The sequence below is a fragment of the Solea solea genome, unplaced genomic scaffold, assembly GCF_958295425.1.
Source record: "Solea solea unplaced genomic scaffold, fSolSol10.1 scaffold_44, whole genome shotgun sequence".
In the NCBI taxonomy this organism is placed as follows: Eukaryota; Metazoa; Chordata; class Actinopteri; order Pleuronectiformes; family Soleidae; genus Solea; species Solea solea.
Window position 1 is genome coordinate 80,001 of NW_026704054.1, and position 21,367 is coordinate 101,367.

The window sequence follows — 21,367 nt, forward strand, 5'->3', positions numbered from 1 at the left end:
GTTTCTGAAGTGCGCATAACAAAGGCTGCTGCTGCTCACCTCCACCCCCAGGTGATCTAAGTGCACCTCTGAGCCGTGACGGACAGCTGCTTGACATTTGACACACTCAAAGGGCGCAGCCATACAGCAAAGCCCACCAAAAATAACTTAAACTCTTGGACGTTCCTCTCCACGGAAGTCTTTAGTAAAAGGCGAAAGACTTGAGCATTTTGAAGAAAAACCACAGTCAACATAGCCCCTCTCCTTGAGAGCAGCCAAGGAGTCTATCCGCCAGAGTCACCACAGTCTCAGTCGGCCCGGCCGGCCACCTTGGGACAGCCTTTCTTCAACGTTTTTGGTTTGCCGGCCAATCAACCGCCCACATTTGACTGCATGTTTGGAAGCGCATTCTTACCGTTGGTTGTGTGCTGCAGTTTTCTATCAACCGCTGAGGCTGTGGCACATTCCTCGCTCACGGGGGACACCTCCAAGGTTTAGTGGTAGATGTGAGTGCATGAGCAAAGCAGCTCTGTGTCACACCGAGCAGTACAAACTGCCGGGCCGTTTGCCAACTCCTCCGGGCTTCTGAAATGGTGAGCTGCTCCTGGCATCGCTTCAATATCAGGTCAATGTACAGGAGTGGACGGAGCAAGCGCCAAAGTATTAACCCTTGGCATGATGGCCATGGATCCATCTCCAACAATCCAGTTCTACCTACAAAGAGCCGGGAAAGGGAGCATGACATTTCCTTAGAGCTAAAAGACAACACCCACAACCATCCCATTCCCAGCAACTTGGAAATACTGGGGACGTCGCTCTGCGAGCACGTGAGAAGCCTGGAGATGGGCACACAAGGCGGAACCTTGGGCGGCTGACCTTTGCTTACAACTACGTCATCGGGCGAGAGCGCGGACGCAGTACCCCACTAGCAAAAAATATGCAGTCAAGATTCCCACGTTTGGGGAATTTGCAGGGGTCAGCACAACCAGAGTGCAATGGCTGAGCCTCGCCCTGGGTGAACCACCTTCTTGATCATGGTATCTCCCCTGCCAGGTAAGTATGAGGTGTACTTGCCCAGCACTGGGTGGCTGTTCCCAGACACAGCTCTTTGGCTGATGGTGCAGGAAATGGATAGTCCCAGAGTCCAATGCCTTGACTCAGGTGCTCGTTAATGCTGTGCTGTGTTCAACTTCAACCTCCAGCACACATTGGAGAGGAAACACTCGACCTTTTCACTGGCATACCTGGCTGTCATTTCCTATCGATTCAGCAACAACTGCACCTGACGGCACCAACAGCAGCTTACCCATCTCGGTGTAGCTTCCTAATACTGGAATAGAGTGTAGCAGGTAGTGGCGATAAAGGCTCAAGTGCAGTGTGTTCGGAAGGCTGCCTTTTGAGCCCCTCCACGAGCAGGGGGCCTTGCCTGGTCTATAAAAGGAGTCTGTGTCACCTGCCCGTCGGCTTACGGCCACACCACCCTGAGCACGCCCGATCTCGTCTGATCTCGGAAGCTAAGCAGGGTCGGGCCTGGTTAGTACTTGGATGGGAGACCGCCTGGGAATACCAGGTGTTGTAAGCTTTTACACTGCAGCACGCTTTTACACTGCTGCTTCCTTACAAGAAACGTGGGCTTGCAATTACGTTGACGCACGGGCACACGTTAATGTCCTTCCAATTTCAGCCTTGCTTTGGTTTTCACAGAAAAAAAGAGAACGGTGCACCGTTCCTGGTGGCACTGCAATACCAGGTCAATGCAAGGAGTGAAGAGAGCAAGCCCAAGGTTTCACCGCCCAATGCTCAAAAATGCATTTAATATTTAATCCCCATATAGAGGACATATCAGATATTAAACTGATAAGAACAGATACTACACTTGATCTTAGCCAAAAGGCCGAGAAGCGATGGCCCACCAGTGTCTGGGGCCAACTCAAGATCTTGGCGCACAAGTTACTTGTTGTGGTGCCGTGTTTCTGAAGTGCGCATAACAAAGGCTGCTGCTGCTCACCTCCACCCCCAGGTGATCTAAGTGCACCTCTGAGCCGTGACGGACAGCTGCTTGACATTTGACACACTCAAAGGGCGCAGCTATACAGCAAAGCCCACCAAAAATAACTTAAACTCTTGGACGTTCCTCTCCACGGAAGTCTTTAGTAAAAGGCGAAAGACTTGAGCATTTTGAAGAAAAACCAGAGTCAACATAGCCCCTCTCCTTGAGAGCAGCCAAGGAGTCTATCCGCCAGAGTCACCACAGTCTCGGTCGGCCCGGCCGGCCACCTTGGGACAGCCTTTCTTCAACGTTTTTGGTTTGCCGGCCAATCAACCGCCCACATTTGACTGCATGTTTGGAAGCGCATTCTTACCGTTGGTTGTGTGCTGCAGTTTTCTATCAACCGCTGAGGCTGTGGCACATTCCTCGCTCACGGGGGACACCTCCAAGGTTTAGTGGTAGATGTGAGTGCATGAGCAAAGCAGCTCTGTGTCACACCGAGCAGTACAAACTGCCGGGCCGTTTGCCAACTCCTCCGGGCTTCTGAAATGGTGAGCTGCTCCTGGCATCGCTTCAATATCAGGTCAATGTACAGGAGTGGACGGAGCAAGCGCCAAAGTATTAACCCTTGGCATGATGGCCATGGATCCATCTCCAACAATCCAGTTCTACCTACAAAGAGCCGGGAAAGGGAGCATGACATTTCCTTAGAGCTAAAAGACAACACCCACAACCATCCCATTCCCAGCAACTTGGAAATACTGGGGACGTCGCTCTGCGAGCACGTGAGAAGCCTGGAGATGGGCACACAAGGCGGAACCTTGGGCGGCTGACCTTTGCTTACAACTACGTCATCGGGCGAGAGCGCGGACGCAGTACCCCACTAGCAAAAAATATGCAGTCAAGATTCCCACGTTTGGGGAATTTGCAGGGGTCAGCACAACCAGAGTGCAATGGCTGAGCCTCGCCCTGGGTGAACCACCTTCTTGATCATGGTATCTCCCCTGCCAGGTAAGTATGAGGTGTACTTGCCCAGCACTGGGTGGCTGTTCCCAGACACAGCTCTTTGGCTGATGGTGCAGGAAATGGATAGTCCCAGAGTCCAATGCCTTGACTCAGGTGCTCGTTAATGCTGTGCTGTGTTCAACTTCAACCTCCAGCACACATTGGAGAGGAAACACTCGACCTTTTCACTGGCATACCTGGCTGTCATTTCCTATCGATTCAGCAACAACTGCACCTGACGGCACCAACAGCAGCTTACCCATCTCGGTGTAGCTTCCTAATACTGGAATAGAGTGTAGCAGGTAGTGGCGATAAAGGCTCAAGTGCAGTGTGTTCGGAAGGCTGCCTTTTGAGCCCCTCCACGAGCAGGGGGCCTTGCCTGGTCTATAAAAGGAGTCTGTGTCACCTGCCCGTCAGCTTACGGCCACACCACCCTGAGCACGCCCGATCTCGTCTGATCTCGGAAGCTAAGCAGGGTCGGGCCTGGTTAGTACTTGGATGGGAGACCGCCTGGGAATACCAGGTGCTGTAAGCTTTTACACTGCAGCACGCTTTTACACTGCAGCACGCTTTTACACTGCTGCTTCCTTACAAGAAACGTGGGCTTGCAATTACGTTGACGCACGGGCACACGTTAATGTCCTTCCAATTTCAGCCTTGCTTTGGTTTTCACAGAAAAAAAGAGAACGGTGCACCGTTCCTGGTGGCACTGCAATACCAGGTCAATGCAAGGAGTGAAGAGAGCAAGCCCAAGGTTTCACCGCCCAATGCTCAAAAATGCATTTAATATTTAATCCCCATATAGAGGACATATCAGATATTAAACAACTCAAACTCCCGGCAGATACCGTCAAAAACATTTCATTCCACCGGGCCCATCGTCTAGGAGGGAGACGACAGGAAGGCCAGCGACCACGTCCGATTGTTGTCAAATTCGAACAGTTTAAACAAAAGGAGTTGGTCAAGAGCCGAGGCAGGGAGCTGCGAGGAACGGACTTCAGCGTAAACGACCAGTTCCCGAAAGAGATCCTGGAGCGACGCAGGAGACTGTTCCCGGTGAGAAGAAAGTTTATTGACGGCGGATCCCGGGCAGTAATAGCAGTGGACAAGCTCTACGTCAACGGTCAGTTATACCGGGACAAAGAGGTAACCCCCTGGCTCTACTAAACACAGTAAACCGATATATCGCTCACATTAAATCAATACAATAAAACCATAATTAAATCCACACTCACATTATTCCCTCGCTCCCTCATTTAATCCGCCACTAAATTCACAATCACTGCACATCTCCGTAACGTACACCAAGGTAAAAAAGAAGACGGTAAGAATTTTGTTGGACTTTGGTTGGTTATTTCTGTCACTGTATCCTTCTATGTGTTTTTCATGTTTATGTTTTTATGTTTCTCTATGTTCATGTATTTCTAGAGTATACTATGTCACAATCTACAACATGTATCCTGTAATTAATGACCACATCAAAACGAGGCCCCTGCATATAACAGCACAAACGCATGCACTCTCTCTCTCACACACGCACATATACATACATACACATGCTGAACACGTAAACTCACGCACATATGTACATCCACATACAAGCTGTAGTATTGCAGTTTATCAGACAGACAGACGCACACACATGCACATAATACACACACAAACACGTTACAAGCACGTAGACACATACACACACATCCACATACAGGCTGTAGTTTCGCACATAGGCTGTCAGACAAGCACACATGCACACACACACATGCATACACGCACACACATACCATATCCTAGACAACAGCACTCGCACATAGGCTGTCAGACAGGCACACACACACACACACATACTTACATGGGAACACACACACCCTGTGTTAAACATCAGCCTGTGCACATGCACAGAAAACACACACACAGGCTACACTAGATAAGTAAATATGGTTAATAAGATGAATACACTCAGGCTTGTCACTTGGAATGTGCGTGGAATTGGCTCGAAACATAAAAAACTTAAAGTCCTCAACCACCTAAATAGTCTCCAAGCGGACATTGTCTTACTACAAGAGACTCACTTAGCTAAGTCAGATTGCCAGCTCACCTCATCACAATTTCCCCACATATACACAGCAAGCTACAACTCTAGACAGAGAGGAGTCGCCATCATGATTAATAGAAAATTAAACTTCATACATAAGAACACTATGATAGACCCAGAAGGTAGATTTATAATACTTCACTTATTAATCAATAATACAAACTTCTGTATATCTAACATATATGGTCCTAATGTTGATGACCCCTCCTTTTTTCACACGTTCTTCTCCTCACTGTCCACTCACTTAGACACAACACTGATAATAGGAGGGGACTTCAACATGGTACTCAACCCAGAACTTGATAGGCTCAGTAAGGCAGGAACAACACGGAACTGGCAATCAACAGAAACACTTAAACAATACATGAGTGATTATGGTCTTTGTGATGCTTGGCGCTCCTGTCATCCAGCTGATAAAGAATACACCTTCTTCTCACCTGTACACAATTCCTACTCTAGAATTGACTTCTTTCTCACCAACAGCTCAATTCTATCAGACGTCACAGACACTTTGATTCACCCTATCACCATTAGTGACCATGCACCAGTTTCACTAAAGATAACTAATAAGGCCATCACACCACCAATCAGAAACTGGAGATTTAATACATCATTACTAGATGATCCAAATTTCATCAAATACTTTGAAAAAGAGTGGTTAATTTTTCTAGAAACAAACGACCTGCCAGGAACACAACCAGATGTCCTCTGGGAGGCAGCAAAAGCAGTTATGAGGGGTAGAATAATCTCATACTCCTCATTTAAAAAGAAGAAAGAAAACCTACTGGAATTAGAACTACAACATAAAATAAAAACATTAGAGACTGCCTATGCTGCATCCCAAGATGAGAACCTGCTGAATAATATAAGAAAATTAAAACTTGAATTAAACAAAATAATAGAAAGGAAAACGCAGTTCCAACTGGAGAGATTACGCTTGGAAAACTTTGAACATAACAATAAATCCAGTAAATACCTAGCTAACCAACTTAAATTAAACAAAGAAAAAACAACTATCCACTCTATAAAAGACCCAGACGGTAAACTAACCCATGCACCGGAAGAAATAAACACAATTTTTAGAGATTTCTATAAAAACTTATACTCATCAAACAATAACTCATCAAGTACAGACATAAACACATTTTTAAACTCCATAGATCTACCAAAACTTAATAACGAACAGGTTAATTCTATGGAGTCCCATATCACAATAGCTGAACTAAATGAGGCCCTACACCATATGCCAAACAGGAAAGCCCCAGGACCAGACGGATTCCCAGTGGAATTCTACAAAACATTCTGGTCCATACTAGCACCAACATTCTATAAAATGATAATAAAAATCAAGGAAAGTAACACTCTCCCCACACACATAAATACAGCACATATCTGTCTCCACCTCAAACCTGAGAAAGACCCGTCACTCCCATCCAGCTATCGCCCCATCTCACTCATAAATGCAGATCTTAAAATCATCTGCAAAGCCTTAGCAAGGAGACTGGAAAAAATCACCCCCTTCATAATTCACCCAGATCAGACAGGATTCATTAAGGATAGACATTCAACTAATAATACACGCAGATTAGTAAATATAATAGACTACTGCACAATCAATAAATTTAGAGCAGCAGTGGTTTCACTAGATGCAGAAAAAGCATTTGATAGAGTAAACTGGAAATTCCTAATTGCCACAATGGAAAAATTTGGATTCGGAGAAGAACTCATCTCCTGGATTAAAATTTTATACAGTTCACCCAGTGCCTCTGTCAGAACAAATGATCAAACTTCTCCAAGCTTCACTCTCCAGAGAGGTACCAGACAAGGCTGTCCACTCTCCCCATCGCTTTTTGCCATCTTTATCGAACCACTCGCAGCGGCTATTCGCACAAACAAAAATATCAAAGGTATTCAAACAACAAAACTACATCACAAAATAAGCCTCTATGCTGATGATGTATTACTTTTCCTCCAAAACTCACAAAGCTCTCTTTCTGAGACTATTACACTTCTTAATAAATTCTCAGCCATATCAGATTACTCGATAAACTGGGCAAAATCGATCATCCTACCAATCAACCATGACTTCAAATCATCACCATCCTGTCCTCTAAAATCTGGAAACATTAGATATTTGGGTGTAAATTTTTCCTCCAGGCTGTCAGATCTAGCACAATTAAACTATACCCCACTACTTAAATCAATAGAGGATGACCTCCTACGATGGAATTCCTTACCTATATCACTTATGGGAAGAGTTAACACCATGAAAATGATGATCTTACCAAAAATCAGTTACCTCTTCTCAATGATTCCAACTAAACCCTCACCAATCTGGTTTAAATCCTTAGACTCTGCCACCACAAAATTCCTCTGGAAAACCAAACCAGCACGCATCAGTCTAAAAACACTCCAAAAAGCAAAAGCCTATGGTGGTCTGGAACTTCCAAACTTCCACAACTACTTTCTTGCAAATAGGCTTCACTATGTCCAAAAATGGTTTCAACCTAAACCACTGGACAGTCTGTGGCTAGACATCGAACAAACACTCTGTAATGAAATTAAAATCTCCGATTTACCATTTATAAGCAAAACCATTAAACGGCATCAGTGCTTTAAAAGCATAAATATAAATACCTCCTTGTCAGCCTGGTGGGAATTTATCAAACTCACTGGGTCCTCGCATATCCCATGTAAATATACCCCAATCTGGAATAATCCAGACATACTACGGAATAAAACAACACTAAAACTCAAATCATGGCAAGAAAAAGGTATAAGGCACCTGGAACAAATTCTTCAAGATAACAAATTCATTCCATTCCATAACTTAGTGGAACAATATGGCATTAACAGCAACACGTCCTTTGATTATCTACAAATAAAATCTGTAATCCAGACGAGGTTTAAAACCAGTAAATTGGATCTAGAACTACCTCCAATGATCAAACAATTTCTAAACCTTATGTCTCCCAAAATGGTGTCTAAAACAAATGCACTATTAACTAAAAATGATTGTATAATCTCTTTACCAACCACAAAATGGGAGGCGGACCTATCCATCAGCCTAGATGAAAATTTCTGGTTACAGATATCATCTAACACATTCAAATTGATAAAAAATCCAGACCTACAACTAATACAATACAAAATCTTACACAGAACACACTACACAGGACAAAGGATGTTCAGAATGGGGCTCTCACAATCAAATATCTGCACAAACTGCAACGAAAACACAGCAGATAGCTACATGCATGCTATATGGCTATGCACACCGGTGTATAACTTCTGGTGTAGGGTATGCGAGGACCTCTCAGCATGTCTCGAATACACCATACCACCTTCCCCCATGCTATGCATACTGGGTGATTTAAACGGAATACATATAAACATGGAAAAATCACACATATTAATCAATAGCCTAAGCATCGCCAAGAAAACTATCCTCTTGAACTGGAAAAACAAGAAAAACTTAAGTTTAAACCAATACAGAAATTTAATTTTAGATCACATCTCTATGGAGAGAATGTCTGCTTCCATAAAGAAACAATTACCTATATTTGATTTGACCTGGACACCTCTAATTGATTATATTTCCTAGGGCGGGTTGGTGACTGTGTCTTCCCTGGTCGGTCCGTGGTGTTGCGGGCCGTGCATCTGGGGTACTGGGGATGTCTGGTGGTCTGTGTGGGTTGGTGGCCCTGGGTCTAACGTCCCTCGGTGGCTGTGGGTCTGCCCTACGGGGGTTGGGGTGGATTTGTGGGGGGACTGCCGCCTTGGCCTGGGGGGCCCGTGGGGGTTGGGGGTGGTGGGCCGTGGACTGGGGCTGGGCTGGCGCCGCACTGCGGGTGGGGGTAGGGGCTCTGGGTCTCTGTGCGCTGGGGCCTGCGGGGCGCTGGGGGGTGGAGTTGGCCCCTAGCGGGGGGGGGGGGGGGGGATCCCCCCTGGGATCTGCCCTCCGGGGTGGCGGGGCGGTGCACGCTGCTGTGCTCCTGCTGCGCTCTGGGGCGGACTTGTGCGTCCTCCGTCCCTTGGGGGGGGCATGGTGGGGGGCACGCGGGGGGGCGCCTTGCTTTGGGGACCCTTGGGATGGGAGATGGGGTGGAACGTGGGCCTGGTCTGGACTGTTCCTGGGCTGTGGGCGGGGCCGGGGTCTGGGGATTGCTGCCGTCAGTAATGCCGTGGTGGCCTGGGTGTGGGTCCTGCCTCGTCGGGGCTGGTGTGCTCACCGGGGTCCTACCTTCTGGTCGGGTGTGGGGGTATCTGGTCCTCCGCCCCGGCGGCACTCATGGGATGCCATGGCGTGTCCCTGGCCTGGACGGGTTGCTCCCTTCTTGGCCGGGGGTGGGTGGGAATGGGGCATATGGCCCTGCCAGTCAGGAAGCTGGCAACCTACTTGGGGGGGCACTCTTGCCCACCCCCTACGGCCCCCCCACCGCAGATGATACATCTAAACACACACATCTAGGGCACCGGGGGGGGTGTGGCTGAGCTGATGGGGGGTCGGGGGGTGGGACCATCACATGGTGGGGCCGCTCTCCTTCCCCCCGATGATCTGCCACTCTTCCCCTAATTTTATCGCATGTTAGACATTAGGGCCTGGTGGGCGAGAGACACGTCGACGGCTCCACTGTCTGCCAACAGTGGGACGCCCGTGCCACATTTCCCTCCACCATTTTAACTACACCCCAGATACCAACATACATCGTATCACACACCACACACACGCACACACCTCCAAATCACTCACCGGTGGGCTGGGGTGGGGGGGGGTGGTCGTGGGTGCACTCCTGAGCGCTCGATTCCTGCTCACCCCCTGGCCGTGTTGGGACTGGCGGTCTGGGTGAGGGCAGCAGTGGTGGCCATGAGGCGTCGCTGGACGTGGGGGATCGGATCCCCTGCGCTCGGTCTGGGGGGTGTCCGGGAGGCATGGTTGTGGCTCATCATGACGCACCTCCCTGAAGGTGCTGTGGTGGGCGGCAGTCTGCCTACCCGGCGGGGGTCGTCGGCGGGCGCAGATGCTCCTGGATGTTGGGGGACCCCTCTCCGGGGCACCGCGGGGTTGGGCACGGCGGGTCCTTGGACCACTGGCCCTGCCTCTACCTGGGGGGTCTGGACCGGCTCGGGAGTCTGCCTCTCTTCCGTCTCTGGGGGCCCCCTTGGCTGGTGGCCCTACGTGGGCCTCCGCCTGTCCCTCCCTGGGCTGGGGGGCGTGCAGTCGGCTTCTGGGGGGCGGTGGGGGTGGCAGTGGTGGGTATCTGGCCGTGCCTCCCTGGTGGGCGGTCTGGGGGGGCGCTTCTCCCCCCGGTGGTGGGCTGGCCCTGCCCTTGGGCGCTGGCGGGCTCTGGGTGCGGGGACCCTGGGCCTCTGCGGCCTGCCTGGGTGTGGGGTGGTTTCGGCCTCTGTCCGTGGTCTTGTCGCCGTCGGCCCCCTCGGGTCGACCTTGGGTGGGGGGGCTTTCCCCCCGCATTCCTCCGACTGGCCCCCTGCGGGATGGATGCGTTGCTATCCTGGGGGTGGTGGCTGTGGGCCTCTCCTGCCCTGTACGGCTACTGGGCGCCTTAGGCGCCTGGATGATTTTCGGCCCGTCGCTGGGGACGGGCCGGACATTGGCACAGTCCCCCACCCAGATTCCAATCACACCTAATGACAACCCCTGCACATATACACTGATATGCACGATCACACACACACACACACACACACGCACACACACACTAACACGCTAAGATAAATTAAATTTAACTGATATAACTGTTGTAAGCCCGGACATACTCTCTTGATGTGGTCGTTAACAATTACTATATAAACTGTATCTGAAAGTATGTTCTGTATACACTAAATAATTTCAACTGTTTAATGTGATTAACCTGTTACTAACACACTAATGTCACCCTTAAGCTGTCTAGGTTCTGTCTTATCAGGTATGTTCTGTATACTTTATATAATTTCAATTTAATGGTACTAACCCACGTATTATACTGTTGTCCACCTTGCTCTCTCTCACTCTCTCTCCCTCTCGATCTCTCTCTCTCTTCTTTTTTCTCCCTCTCTCTCTCGCTCGCTCTCTCTCTCTCATGACATTTGACACACTCAAAGGGCGCAGCTATACAGCAAAGCCCACCAAAAATAACTTAAACTCTTGGACGTTCCTCTCCACGGAAGTCTTTAGTAAAAGGCGAAAGACTTGAGCATTTTGAAGAAAAACCAGAGTCAACATAGCCCCTCTCCTTGAGAGCAGCCAAGGAGTCTATCCGCCAGAGTCACCACAGTCTCGGTCGGCCCGGCCGGCCACCTTGGGACAGCCTTTCTTCAACGTTTTTGGTTTGCCGGCCATTCAACCGCCCACATTTGACTGCATGTTTGGAAGCGCATTCTTACCGTTGGTTGTGTGCTGCAGTTTTCTATCAACCGCTGAGGCTGTGGCACATTCCTCGCTCACGGGGGACACCTCCAAGGTTTAGTGGTAGATGTGAGTGCATGAGCAAAGCAGCTCTGTGTCACACCGAGCAGTACAAACTGCCGGGCCGTTTCCCAACTCCTCCGGGCTTCTGAAATGGTGAGCTGCTCCTGGCATCGCTTCAATATCAGGTCAATGTACAGGAGTGGACGGAGCAAGCGCCAAAGTATTAACCCTTGGCATGATGGCCATGGATCCATCTCCAACAATCCAGTTCTACCTACAAAGAGCCGGGAAAGGGAGCATGACATTTCCTTAGAGCTAAAAGACAACACCCACAACCATCCCATTCCCAGCAACTTGGAAATACTGGGGACGTCGCTCTGCGAGCACGTGAGAAGCCTGGAGATGGGCACACAAGGCGGAACCTTGGGCGGCTGACCTTTGCTTACAACTACGTCATCGGGGGAGAGCGCGGACGCAGTACCCCACTAGCAAAAAATATGCAGTCAAGATTCCCACGTTTGGGGAATTTGCAGGGGTCAGCACAACCAGAGTGCAATGGCTGAGCCTCGCCCTGGGTGAACCACCTTCTTGATCATGGTATCTCCCCTGCCAGGTAAGTATGAGGTGTACTTGCCCAGCACTGGGTGGCTGTTCCCAGACACAGCTCTTTGGCTGATGGTGCAGGAAATGGATAGTCCCAGAGTCCAATGCCTTGACTCAGGTGCTCGTTAATGCTGTGCTGTGTTCAACTTCAACCTCCAGCACACATTGGAGAGGAAACACTCGACCTTTTCACTGGCATACCTGGCTGTCATTTCCTATCGATTCAGCAACAACTGCACCTGACGGCACCAACAGCAGCTTACCCATCTCGGTGTAGCTTCCTAATACTGGAATAGAGTGTAGCAGGTAGTGGCGATAAAGGCTCAAGTGCAGTGTGTTCGGAAGGCTGCCTTTTGAGCCCCTCCACGAGCAGGGGGCCTTGCCTGGTCTATAAAAGGAGTCTGTGTCACCTGCCCGACGGCTTACGGCCACACCACCCTGAGCACGCCCGATCTCGTCTGATCTCGGAAGCTAAGCAGGGTCGGGCCTGGTTAGTACTTGGATGGGAGACCGCCTGGGAATACCAGGTGCTGTAAGCTTTTACACTGCAGCACGCTTTTACACTGCTGCTTCCTTACAAGAAACGTGGGCTTGCAATTACGTTGACGCACGGGCACACGTTAATGTCCTTCCAGTTTCAGCCTTGCTTTGGTTTTCACAGAAAAAAAGAGAACGGTGCACCGTTCCTGGTGGCTCTGCAATACCAGGTCAATGCAAGGAGTGAAGAGAGCAAGCCCAAGGTTTCACCGCCCAATGCTCAAAAATGCATTTAATATTTAATCCCCATATAGAGGACATATCAGATATTAAACTGATAAGAACAGATACTACACTTGATCTTAGCCAAAAGGCCGAGAAGCGATGGCCCACCAGTGTCTGGGGCCAACTCAAGATCTTGGCGCACAAGTTAGTTGTTGTGGTGCCATGTTTCTGAAGTGCGCATAACAAAGGCTGCTGCTGCTCACCTCCACCCCCAGGTGATCTAAGTGCACCTCTGAGCCGTGACGGACAGCTGCTTGACATTTGACACACTCAAAGGGCGCAGCCATACAGCAAAGCCCACCAAAAATAACTTAAACTCTTGGACGTTCCTCTCCACGGAAGTCTTTAGTAAAAGGCGAAAGACTTGAGAATTTTGAAGAAAAACCACAGTCAACATAGCCCCTCTCCTTGAGAGCAGCCAAGGAGTCTATCCGCCAGAGTCACCACAGTCTCGGTCGGCCCGGCCGGCCACCTTGGGACAGCCTTTCTTCAACGTTTTTGGTTTGCCGGCCAATCAACCGCCCACATTTGACTGCATGTTTGGAAGCGCATTCTTACCGTTGGTTGTGTGCTGCAGTTTTCTATCAACCGCTGAGGCTGTGGCACATTCCTCGCTCACGGGGGACACCTCCAAGGTTTAGTGGTAGATGTGAGTGCATGAGCAAAGCAGCTCTGTGTCACACCGAGCAGTACAAACTGCCGGGCCGTTTCCCAACTCCTCCGGGCTTCTGAAATGGTGAGCTGCTCCTGGCATCGCTTCAATATCAGGTCAATGTACAGGAGTGGACGGAGCAAGTGCCAAAGTATTAACCCTTGGCATGATGGCCATGGATCCATCTCCAACAATCCAGTTCTACCTACAAAGAGCCGGGAAAGGGAGCATGACATTTCCTTAGAGCTAAAAGACAACACCCACAACCATCCCATTCCCAGCAACTTGGAAAGACTGGGGACGTCGCTCTGCGAGCACGTGAGAAGCCTGGAGATGGGCACACAAGGCGGAACCTTGGGCGGCTGACCTTTGCTTACAACTACGTCATCGGGGGAGAGCGCGGACGCAGTACCCCACTAGCAAAAATTATGCAGTCAAGATTCCCACGTTTGGGGAATTTGCAGGGGTCAGCACAACCAGAGTGCAATGGCTGAGCCTCGCCCTGGGTGAACCACCTTCTTGATCATGGTATCTCCCCTGCCAGGTAAGTATGAGGTGTACTTGCCCAGCACTGGGTGGCTGTTCCCAGACACAGCTCTTTGGCTGATGGTGCAGGAAATGGATAGTCCCAGAGTCCAATGCCTTGACTCAGGTGCTCGTTAATGCTGTGCTGTGTTCAACTTCAACCTCCAGCACACATTGGAGAGGAAACACTCGACCTTTTCACTGGCATACCTGGCTGTCATTTCCTATCGATTCAGCAACAACTGCACCTGACGGCACCAACAGCAGCTTACCCATCTCGGTGTAGCTTCCTAATACTGGAATAGAGTGTAGCAGGTAGTGGCGATAAAGGCTCAAGTGCAGTGTGTTCGGAAGGCTGCCTTTTGAGCCCCTCCACGAGCAGGGGGCCTTGCCTGGTCTATAAAAGGAGTCTGTGTCACCTGCCCGTCGGCTTACGGCCACACCACCCTGAGCACGCCCGATCTCGTCTGATCTCGGAAGCTAAGCAGGGTCGGGCCTGGTTAGTACTTGGATGGGAGACCGCCTGGGAATACCAGGTGCTGTAAGCTTTTACACTGCAGCACGCTTTTACACTGCTGCTTCCTTACAAGAAACGTGGGCTTGCAATTACGTTGACGCACGGGCACACGTTAATGTCCTTCCAGTTTCAGCCTTGCTTTGGTTTTCACAGAAAAAAAGAGAACGGTGCACCGTTCCTGGTGGCACTGCAATACCAGGTCAATGCAAGGAGTGAAGAGAGCAAGCCCAAGGTTTCACCGCCCAATGCTCAAAAATGCATTTAATATTTAATCCCCATATAGAGGACATATCAGATATTAAACTGATAAGAACAGATACTACACTTGATCTTAGCCAAAAGGCCGAGAAGCGATGGCCCACCAGTGTCTGGGGCCAACTCAAGATCTTGGCGCACAAGTTAGTTGTTGTGGTGCCATGTTTCTGAAGTGCGCATAACAAAGGCTGCTGCTGCTCACCTCCACCCCCAGGTGATCTAAGTGCACCTCTGAGCCGTGACGGACAGCTGCTTGACATTTGACACACTCAAAGGGCGCAGCCATACAGCAAAGCCCACCAAAAATAACTTAAACTCTTGGACGTTCCTCTCCACGGAAGTCTTTAGTAAAAGGCGAAAGACTTGAGAATTTTGAAGAAAAACCACAGTCAACATAGCCCCTCTCCTTGAGAGCAGCCAAGGAGTCTATCCGCCAGAGTCACCACAGTCTCGGTCGGCCCGGCCGGCCACCTTGGGACAGCCTTTCTTCAACGTTTTTGGTTTGCCGGCCATTCAACCGCCCACATTTGACTGCATGTTTGGAAGCGCATTCTTACCGTTGGTTGTGTGCTGCAGTTTTCTATCAACCGCTGAGGCTGTGGCACATTCCTCGCTCACGGGGGACACCTCCAAGGTTTAGTGGTAGATGTGAGTGCATGAGCAAAGCAGCTCTGTGTCACACCGAGCAGTACAAACTGCCGGGCCGTTTCCCAACTCCTCCGGGCTTCTGAAATGGTGAGCTGCTCCTGGCATCGCTTCAATATCAGGTCAATGTACAGGAGTGGACGGAGCAAGTGCCAAAGTATTAACCCTTGGCATGATGGCCATGGATCCATCTCCAACAATCCAGTTCTACCTACAAAGAGCCGGGAAAGGGAGCATGACATTTCCTTAGAGCTAAAAGACAACACCCACAACCATCCCATTCCCAGCAACTTGGAAATACTGGGGACGTCGCTCTGCGAGCACGTGAGAAGCCTGGAGATGGGCACACAAGGCGGAACCTTGGGCGGCTGACCTTTGCTTACAACTACGTCATCGGGGGAGAGCGCGGACGCAGTACCCCACTAGCAAAAAATATGCAGTCAAGATTCCCACGTTTGGGGAATTTGCAGGGGTCAGCACAACCAGAGTGCAATGGCTGAGCCTCGCCCTGGGTGAACCACCTTCTTGATCATGGTATCTCCCCTGCCAGGTAAGTATGAGGTGTACTTGCCCAGCACTGGGTGGCTGTTCCCAGACACAGCTCTTTGGCTGATGGTGCAGGAAATGGATAGTCCCAGAGTCCAATGCCTTGACTCAGGTGCTCGTTAATGCTGTGCTGTGTTCAACTTCAACCTCCAGCACACATTGGAGAGGAAACACTCGACCTTTTCACTGGCATACCTGGCTGTCATTTCCTATCGATTCAGCAACAACTGCACCTGACGGCACCAACAGCAGCTTACCCATCTCGGTGTAGCTTCCTAATACTGGAATAGAGTGTAGCAGGTAGTGGCGATAAAGGCTCAAGTGCAGTGTGTTCGGAAGGCTGCCTTTTGAGCCCCTCCACGAGCAGGGGGCCTTGCCTGGTCTATAAAAGGAGTCTGTGTCACCTGCCCGTCGGCTTACGGCCACACCACCCTGAGCACGCCCGATCTCGTCTGATCTCGGAAACTAAGCAGGGTCGGACCTGGTTAGTACTTGGATGGGAGACCGCCTGGGAATACCAGGTGCTGTAAGCTTTTACACTGCAGCACGCTTTTACACTGCTGCTTCCTTACAAGAAACGTGGGCTTGCAATTACGTTGACGCACGGGCACACGTTAATGTCCTTCCAGTTTCAGCCTTGCTTTGGTTTTCACAGAAAAAAAGAGAACGGTGCACCGTTCCTGGTGGCACTGCAATACCAGGTCAATGCAAGGAGTGAAGAGAGCAAGCCCAAGGTTTCACCGCCCAATGCTCAAAAATGCATTTAATATTTAATCCCCATATAGAGGACATATCAGATATTAAACTGATAAGAACAGATACTACACTTGATCTTAGCCAAAAGGCCGAGAAGCGATGGCCCACCAGTGTCTGGGGCCAACTCAAGATCTTGGCGCACAAGTTAGTTGTTGTGGTGCAATGTTTCTGAAGTGCGCATAACAAAGGCTGCTGCTGCTCACCTCCACCCCCAGGTGATCTAAGTGCACCTCTGAGCCGTGACGGACAGCTGCTTGACATTTGACACACTCAAAGGGCGCAGCCATACAGCAAAGCCCACCAAAAATAACTTAAACTCTTGGACGTTCCTCTCCACGGAAGTCTTTAGTAAAAGGCGAAAGACTTGAGCATTTTGAAGAAAAACCAGAGTCAACATAGCCCCTCTCCTTGAGAGCAGCCAAGGAGTCTATCCGCCAGAGTCACCACAGTCTCGGTCGGCCCGGCCGGCCACCTTGGGACAGCCTTTCTTCAACGTTTTTGGTTTGCCGGCCAATCAACCGCCCACATTTGACTGCATGTTTGGAAGCGCATTCTTACCGTTGGTTGTGTGCTGCAGTTTTCTATCAACCGCTGAGGCTGTGGCACATTCCTCGCTCACGGGGGACACCTCCAAGGTTTAGTGGTAGATGTGAGTGCATGAGCAAAGCAGCTCTGTGTCACACCGAGCAGTACAAACTGCCGGGCCGTTTCCCAACTCCTCCGGGCTTCTGAAATGGTGAGCTGCTCCTGGCATCGCTTCAATATCAGGTCAATGTACAGGAGTGGACGGAGCAAGTGCCAAAGTATTAACCCTTGGCATGATGGCCATGGATCCATCTCCAACAATCCAGTTCTACCTACAAAGAGCCGGGAAAGGGAGCATGACATTTCCTTAGAGCTAAAAGACAACACCCACAACCATCCCATTCCCAGCAACTTGGAAAGACTGGGGATGTCGCTCTGCGAGCACGTGAGAAGCCTGGAGATGGGCACACAAGGCGGAACCTTGGGCGGCTGACCTTTGCTTACAACTACGTCATCGGGGGAGAGCGCGGACGCAGTACCCCACTAGCAAAAATTATGCAGTCAAGATTCCCACGTTTGGGGAATTTGCAGGGGTCAGCACAACCAGAGCGCAATGGCTGAGCCTCGCCCTGGGTGAACCACCTTCTTGATCATGGTATCTCCCCTGCCAGGTAAGTATGAGGTGTACTTGCCCAGCACTGGGTGGCTGTTCCCAGACACAGCTCTTTGGCTGATGGTGCAGGAAATGGATAGTCCCAGAGTCCAATGCCTTGACTCAGGTGCTCGTTAATGCTGTGCTGTGTTCAACTTCAACCTCCAGCACACATTGGAGAGGAAACACTCGACCTTTTCACTGGCATACCTGGCTGTCATTTCCTATCGATTCAGCAACAACTGCACCTGACGGCACCAACAGCAGCTTACCCATCTCGGTGTAGCTTCCTAATACTGGAATAGAGTGTAGCAGGTAGTGGCGATAAAGGCTCAAGTGCAGTGTGTTCGGAAGGCTGCCTTTTGAGCCCCTCCACGAGCAGGGGGCCTTGCCTGGTCTATAAAAGGAGTCTGTGTCACCTGCCCGTCGGCTTACGGCCACACCACCCTGAGCACGCCCGATCTCGTCTGATCTCGGAAACTAAGCAGGGTCGGACCTGGTTAGTACTTGGATGGGAGACCGCCTGGGAATACCAGGTGCTGTAAGCTTTTACACTGCAGCACGCTTTTACACTGCTGCTTCCTTACAAGAAACGTGGGCTTGCAATTACGTTGACGCACGGGCACACGTTAATGTCCTTCCAGTTTCAGCCTTGCTTTGGTTTTCACAGAAAAAAAGAGAACGGTGCACCGTTCCTGGTGGCACTGCAATACCAGGTCAATGCAAGGAGTGAAGAGAGCAAGCCCAAGGTTTCACCGCCCAATGCTCAAAAATGCATTTAATATTTAATCCCCATATAGAGGACATATCAGATATTAAACTGATAAGAACAGATACTACACTTGATCTTAGCCAAAAGGCCGAGAAGCGATGGCCCACCAGTGTCTGGGGCCAACTCAAGATCTTGGCGCACAAGTTAGTTGTTGTGGTGCCATGTTTCTGAAGTGCGCATAACAAAGGCTGCTGCTGCTCACCTCCACCCCCAGGTGATCTAAGTGCACCTCTGAGCCGTGACGGACAGCTGCTTGACATTTGACACACTCAAAGGGCGCAGCCATACAGCAAAGCCCACCAAAAATAACTTAAACTCTTGGACGTTCCTCTCCACGGAAGTCTTTAGTAAAAGGCGAAAGACTTGAGCATTTTGAAGAAAAACCAGAGTCAACATAGCCCCTCTCCTTGAGAGCAGCCAAGGAGTCTATCCGCCAGAGTCACCACAGTCTCGGTCGGCCCGGCCGGCCACCTTGGGACAGCCTTTCTTCAACGTTTTTGGTTTGCCGGCCAATCAACCGCCCACATTTGACTGCATGTTTGGAAGCGCATTCTTACCGTTGGTTGTGTGCTGCAGTTTTCTATCAACCGCTGAGGCTGTGGCACATTCCTCGCTCACGGGGGACACCTCCAAGGTTTAGTGGTAGATGTGAGTGCATGAGCAAAGCAGCTCTGTGTCACACCGAGCAGTACAAACTGCCGGGCCGTTTCCCAACTCCTCCGGGCTTCTGAAATGGTGAGCTGCTCCTGGCATCGCTTCAATATCAGGTCAATGTACAGGAGTGGACGGAGCAAGTGCCAAAGTATTAACCCTTGGCATGATGGCCATGGATCCATCTCCAACAATCCAGTTCTACCTACAAAGAGCCGGGAAAGGGAGCATGACATTTCCTTAGAGCTAAAAGACAACACCCACAACCATCCCATTCCCAGCAACTTGGAAAGACTGGGGACGTCGCTCTGCGAGCACGTGAGAAGCCTGGAGATGGGCACACAAGGCGGAACCTTGGGCGGCTGACCTTTGCTTACAACTACGTCATCGGGGGAGAGCGCGGACGCAGTACCCCACTAGCAAAAATTATGCAGTCAAGATTCCCACGTTTGGGGAATTTGCAGGGGTCAGCACAACCAGAGTGCAATGGCTGAGCCTCGCCCTGGGTGAACCACCTTCTTGATCATGGTATCTCCCCTGCCAGGTAAGTATGAGGTGTACTTGCCCAGCACTGGGTGGCTGTTCCCAGACACAGCTCTTTGGCTGATGGTGCAGGAAATGGATAGTCCCAGAGTCCAATGCCTTGACTCAGGTGCTCGTTAATGCTGTGCTGTGTTCAACTTCAACCTCCAGCACACATTGGAGAGGAAACACTCGACCTTTTCACTGGCATACCTGGCTGTCATTTCCTATCGATTCAGCAACAACTGCACCTGACGGCACCAACAGCAGCTTACCCATCTCGGTGTAGCTTCCTAATACTGGAATAGAGTGTAGCAGGTAGTGGCGATAAAGGCTCAAGTGCAGTGTGTTCGGAAGGCTGCCTTTTGAGCCCCTCCACGAGCAGGGGGCCTTGCCTGGTCTATAAAAGGAGTCTGTGTCACCTGCCCGTCGGCTTACGGCCACACCACCCTGAGCGCGCCCGATCTCGTCTGATCTCGGAAGCTAAGCAGGGTCGGGCCTGGTTAGTACTTGGATGGGAGACCGCCTGGGAATACCAGGTGCTGTAAGCTTTTACACTGCAGCACGCTTTTACACTGCAGCACGCTTTTACACTGCAGCACGCTTTTACACTGCAGCACGCTTTTACACTGCTGCTTCCTTACAAGAAACGTGGGCTTGCAATTACGTTGACGCACGGGCACACGTTAATGTCCTTCCAGTTTCAGCCTTGCTTTGGTTTTCACAGAAAAAAAGAGAACGGTGCACCGTTCCTGGTGGCACTGCAATACCAGGTCAATGCAAGGAGTGAAGAGAGCAAGCCCAAGGTTTCACCGCCCAATGCTCAAAAATGCATTTAATATTTAATCCCCATATAGAGGACATATCAGATATTAAACTGATAAGAACAGATACTACACTTGATCTTAGCCAAAAGGCCGAGAAGCGATGGCCCACCAGTGTCTGGGGCCAACTCAAGATCTTGGCGCACAAGTTACTTGTTGTGGTGCCGTGTTTCTGAAGTGCGCATAACAAAGGCTGCTGCTGCTCACCTCCACCCCCAGGTGATCTAAGTGCACCTCTGAGCCGTGACGGACAGCTGCTTGACATTTGACACACTCAAAGGGCGCAGCCATACAGCAAAGCCCACCAAAAATAACTTAAACTCTTGGACGTTCCTCTCCACGGAAGTCTTTAGTAAAAGGCGAAAGACTTGAGCATTTTGAAGAAAAGCCAGAGTCAACATAGCCCCTCTCCTTGAGAGCAGCCAAGGAGTCTATCCGCCAGAGTCACCACAGTCTCGGTCGGCCCGGCCGGCCACCTTGGGACAGCCTTTCTTCAACGTTTTTGGTTTGCCGGCCAATCAACCGCCCACATTTGACTGCATGTTTGGAAGCGCATTCTTACCGTTGGTTGTGTGCTGCAGTTTTCTATCAACCGCTGAGGCTGTGGCACATTCCTCGCTCACGGGGGACACCTCCAAGGTTTAGTGGTAGATGTGAGTGCATGAGCAAAGCAGCTCTGTGTCAC

General features: G+C 50.3%; 28 non-coding genes and 1 pseudogene across 28 annotated transcripts; 7 read left to right on the forward strand and 22 right to left on the reverse strand.

The window, feature by feature from the left end:
• Positions 1–116: 116 nt before the first annotated feature.
• LOC131450653 (U5 spliceosomal RNA) lies at positions 117–229 on the reverse strand. The gene has a single exon (XR_009235548.1). It is a non-coding gene; the product is annotated as a U5 spliceosomal RNA (small nuclear RNA).
• Positions 230–876: 647 nt separating this feature from the next.
• LOC131450539 (U1 spliceosomal RNA) lies at positions 877–1,040 on the reverse strand. The gene has a single exon (XR_009235441.1). It is a non-coding gene; the product is annotated as a U1 spliceosomal RNA (small nuclear RNA).
• Positions 1,041–1,442: 402 nt separating this feature from the next.
• LOC131450687 (5S ribosomal RNA) lies at positions 1,443–1,561 on the forward strand. Its single transcript, XR_009235581.1, has one exon. It is a non-coding gene; the product is annotated as a 5S ribosomal RNA (ribosomal RNA).
• A 131-nt stretch (positions 1,562–1,692) lies between these two features.
• On the reverse strand, positions 1,693–1,885 carry LOC131450548 (U2 spliceosomal RNA). Its single transcript, XR_009235449.1, has one exon. It is a non-coding gene; the product is annotated as a U2 spliceosomal RNA (small nuclear RNA).
• Positions 1,886–2,064: 179 nt separating this feature from the next.
• On the reverse strand, positions 2,065–2,177 carry LOC131450605 (U5 spliceosomal RNA). Its single transcript, XR_009235503.1, has one exon. It is a non-coding gene; the product is annotated as a U5 spliceosomal RNA (small nuclear RNA).
• A 647-nt stretch (positions 2,178–2,824) lies between these two features.
• On the reverse strand, positions 2,825–2,988 carry LOC131450540 (U1 spliceosomal RNA). Its single transcript, XR_009235442.1, has one exon. It is a non-coding gene; the product is annotated as a U1 spliceosomal RNA (small nuclear RNA).
• A 402-nt stretch (positions 2,989–3,390) lies between these two features.
• Positions 3,391–3,509, forward strand: LOC131450550 (5S ribosomal RNA). The gene has a single exon (XR_009235451.1). It is a non-coding gene; the product is annotated as a 5S ribosomal RNA (ribosomal RNA).
• A 149-nt stretch (positions 3,510–3,658) lies between these two features.
• Positions 3,659–3,834, reverse strand: LOC131450602 (U2 spliceosomal RNA; annotated as a pseudogene).
• Positions 3,835–11,172: 7,338 nt separating this feature from the next.
• LOC131450606 (U5 spliceosomal RNA) lies at positions 11,173–11,285 on the reverse strand. The gene has a single exon (XR_009235504.1). It is a non-coding gene; the product is annotated as a U5 spliceosomal RNA (small nuclear RNA).
• Positions 11,286–11,932: 647 nt separating this feature from the next.
• On the reverse strand, positions 11,933–12,096 carry LOC131450507 (U1 spliceosomal RNA). Its single transcript, XR_009235411.1, has one exon. It is a non-coding gene; the product is annotated as a U1 spliceosomal RNA (small nuclear RNA).
• A 402-nt stretch (positions 12,097–12,498) lies between these two features.
• On the forward strand, positions 12,499–12,617 carry LOC131450563 (5S ribosomal RNA). Its single transcript, XR_009235462.1, has one exon. It is a non-coding gene; the product is annotated as a 5S ribosomal RNA (ribosomal RNA).
• Positions 12,618–12,748: 131 nt separating this feature from the next.
• LOC131450592 (U2 spliceosomal RNA) lies at positions 12,749–12,941 on the reverse strand. Its single transcript, XR_009235490.1, has one exon. It is a non-coding gene; the product is annotated as a U2 spliceosomal RNA (small nuclear RNA).
• A 179-nt stretch (positions 12,942–13,120) lies between these two features.
• LOC131450659 (U5 spliceosomal RNA) lies at positions 13,121–13,233 on the reverse strand. Its single transcript, XR_009235554.1, has one exon. It is a non-coding gene; the product is annotated as a U5 spliceosomal RNA (small nuclear RNA).
• A 647-nt stretch (positions 13,234–13,880) lies between these two features.
• On the reverse strand, positions 13,881–14,044 carry LOC131450487 (U1 spliceosomal RNA). The gene has a single exon (XR_009235392.1). It is a non-coding gene; the product is annotated as a U1 spliceosomal RNA (small nuclear RNA).
• Positions 14,045–14,446: 402 nt separating this feature from the next.
• Positions 14,447–14,565, forward strand: LOC131450574 (5S ribosomal RNA). The gene has a single exon (XR_009235473.1). It is a non-coding gene; the product is annotated as a 5S ribosomal RNA (ribosomal RNA).
• Positions 14,566–14,696: 131 nt separating this feature from the next.
• On the reverse strand, positions 14,697–14,889 carry LOC131450549 (U2 spliceosomal RNA). Its single transcript, XR_009235450.1, has one exon. It is a non-coding gene; the product is annotated as a U2 spliceosomal RNA (small nuclear RNA).
• A 179-nt stretch (positions 14,890–15,068) lies between these two features.
• On the reverse strand, positions 15,069–15,181 carry LOC131450660 (U5 spliceosomal RNA). The gene has a single exon (XR_009235555.1). It is a non-coding gene; the product is annotated as a U5 spliceosomal RNA (small nuclear RNA).
• Positions 15,182–15,828: 647 nt separating this feature from the next.
• On the reverse strand, positions 15,829–15,992 carry LOC131450508 (U1 spliceosomal RNA). Its single transcript, XR_009235412.1, has one exon. It is a non-coding gene; the product is annotated as a U1 spliceosomal RNA (small nuclear RNA).
• Positions 15,993–16,394: 402 nt separating this feature from the next.
• LOC131450692 (5S ribosomal RNA) lies at positions 16,395–16,513 on the forward strand. Its single transcript, XR_009235586.1, has one exon. It is a non-coding gene; the product is annotated as a 5S ribosomal RNA (ribosomal RNA).
• Positions 16,514–16,644: 131 nt separating this feature from the next.
• LOC131450551 (U2 spliceosomal RNA) lies at positions 16,645–16,837 on the reverse strand. The gene has a single exon (XR_009235452.1). It is a non-coding gene; the product is annotated as a U2 spliceosomal RNA (small nuclear RNA).
• A 179-nt stretch (positions 16,838–17,016) lies between these two features.
• On the reverse strand, positions 17,017–17,129 carry LOC131450620 (U5 spliceosomal RNA). The gene has a single exon (XR_009235517.1). It is a non-coding gene; the product is annotated as a U5 spliceosomal RNA (small nuclear RNA).
• Positions 17,130–17,776: 647 nt separating this feature from the next.
• Positions 17,777–17,940, reverse strand: LOC131450535 (U1 spliceosomal RNA). The gene has a single exon (XR_009235437.1). It is a non-coding gene; the product is annotated as a U1 spliceosomal RNA (small nuclear RNA).
• A 402-nt stretch (positions 17,941–18,342) lies between these two features.
• On the forward strand, positions 18,343–18,461 carry LOC131450693 (5S ribosomal RNA). The gene has a single exon (XR_009235587.1). It is a non-coding gene; the product is annotated as a 5S ribosomal RNA (ribosomal RNA).
• A 131-nt stretch (positions 18,462–18,592) lies between these two features.
• LOC131450552 (U2 spliceosomal RNA) lies at positions 18,593–18,785 on the reverse strand. The gene has a single exon (XR_009235453.1). It is a non-coding gene; the product is annotated as a U2 spliceosomal RNA (small nuclear RNA).
• A 179-nt stretch (positions 18,786–18,964) lies between these two features.
• Positions 18,965–19,077, reverse strand: LOC131450621 (U5 spliceosomal RNA). Its single transcript, XR_009235518.1, has one exon. It is a non-coding gene; the product is annotated as a U5 spliceosomal RNA (small nuclear RNA).
• A 647-nt stretch (positions 19,078–19,724) lies between these two features.
• LOC131450488 (U1 spliceosomal RNA) lies at positions 19,725–19,888 on the reverse strand. The gene has a single exon (XR_009235393.1). It is a non-coding gene; the product is annotated as a U1 spliceosomal RNA (small nuclear RNA).
• Positions 19,889–20,290: 402 nt separating this feature from the next.
• LOC131450485 (5S ribosomal RNA) lies at positions 20,291–20,409 on the forward strand. Its single transcript, XR_009235390.1, has one exon. It is a non-coding gene; the product is annotated as a 5S ribosomal RNA (ribosomal RNA).
• A 185-nt stretch (positions 20,410–20,594) lies between these two features.
• Positions 20,595–20,787, reverse strand: LOC131450553 (U2 spliceosomal RNA). Its single transcript, XR_009235454.1, has one exon. It is a non-coding gene; the product is annotated as a U2 spliceosomal RNA (small nuclear RNA).
• A 179-nt stretch (positions 20,788–20,966) lies between these two features.
• On the reverse strand, positions 20,967–21,079 carry LOC131450649 (U5 spliceosomal RNA). The gene has a single exon (XR_009235545.1). It is a non-coding gene; the product is annotated as a U5 spliceosomal RNA (small nuclear RNA).
• Between the last annotated feature and the right edge of the window lie 288 nt (positions 21,080–21,367).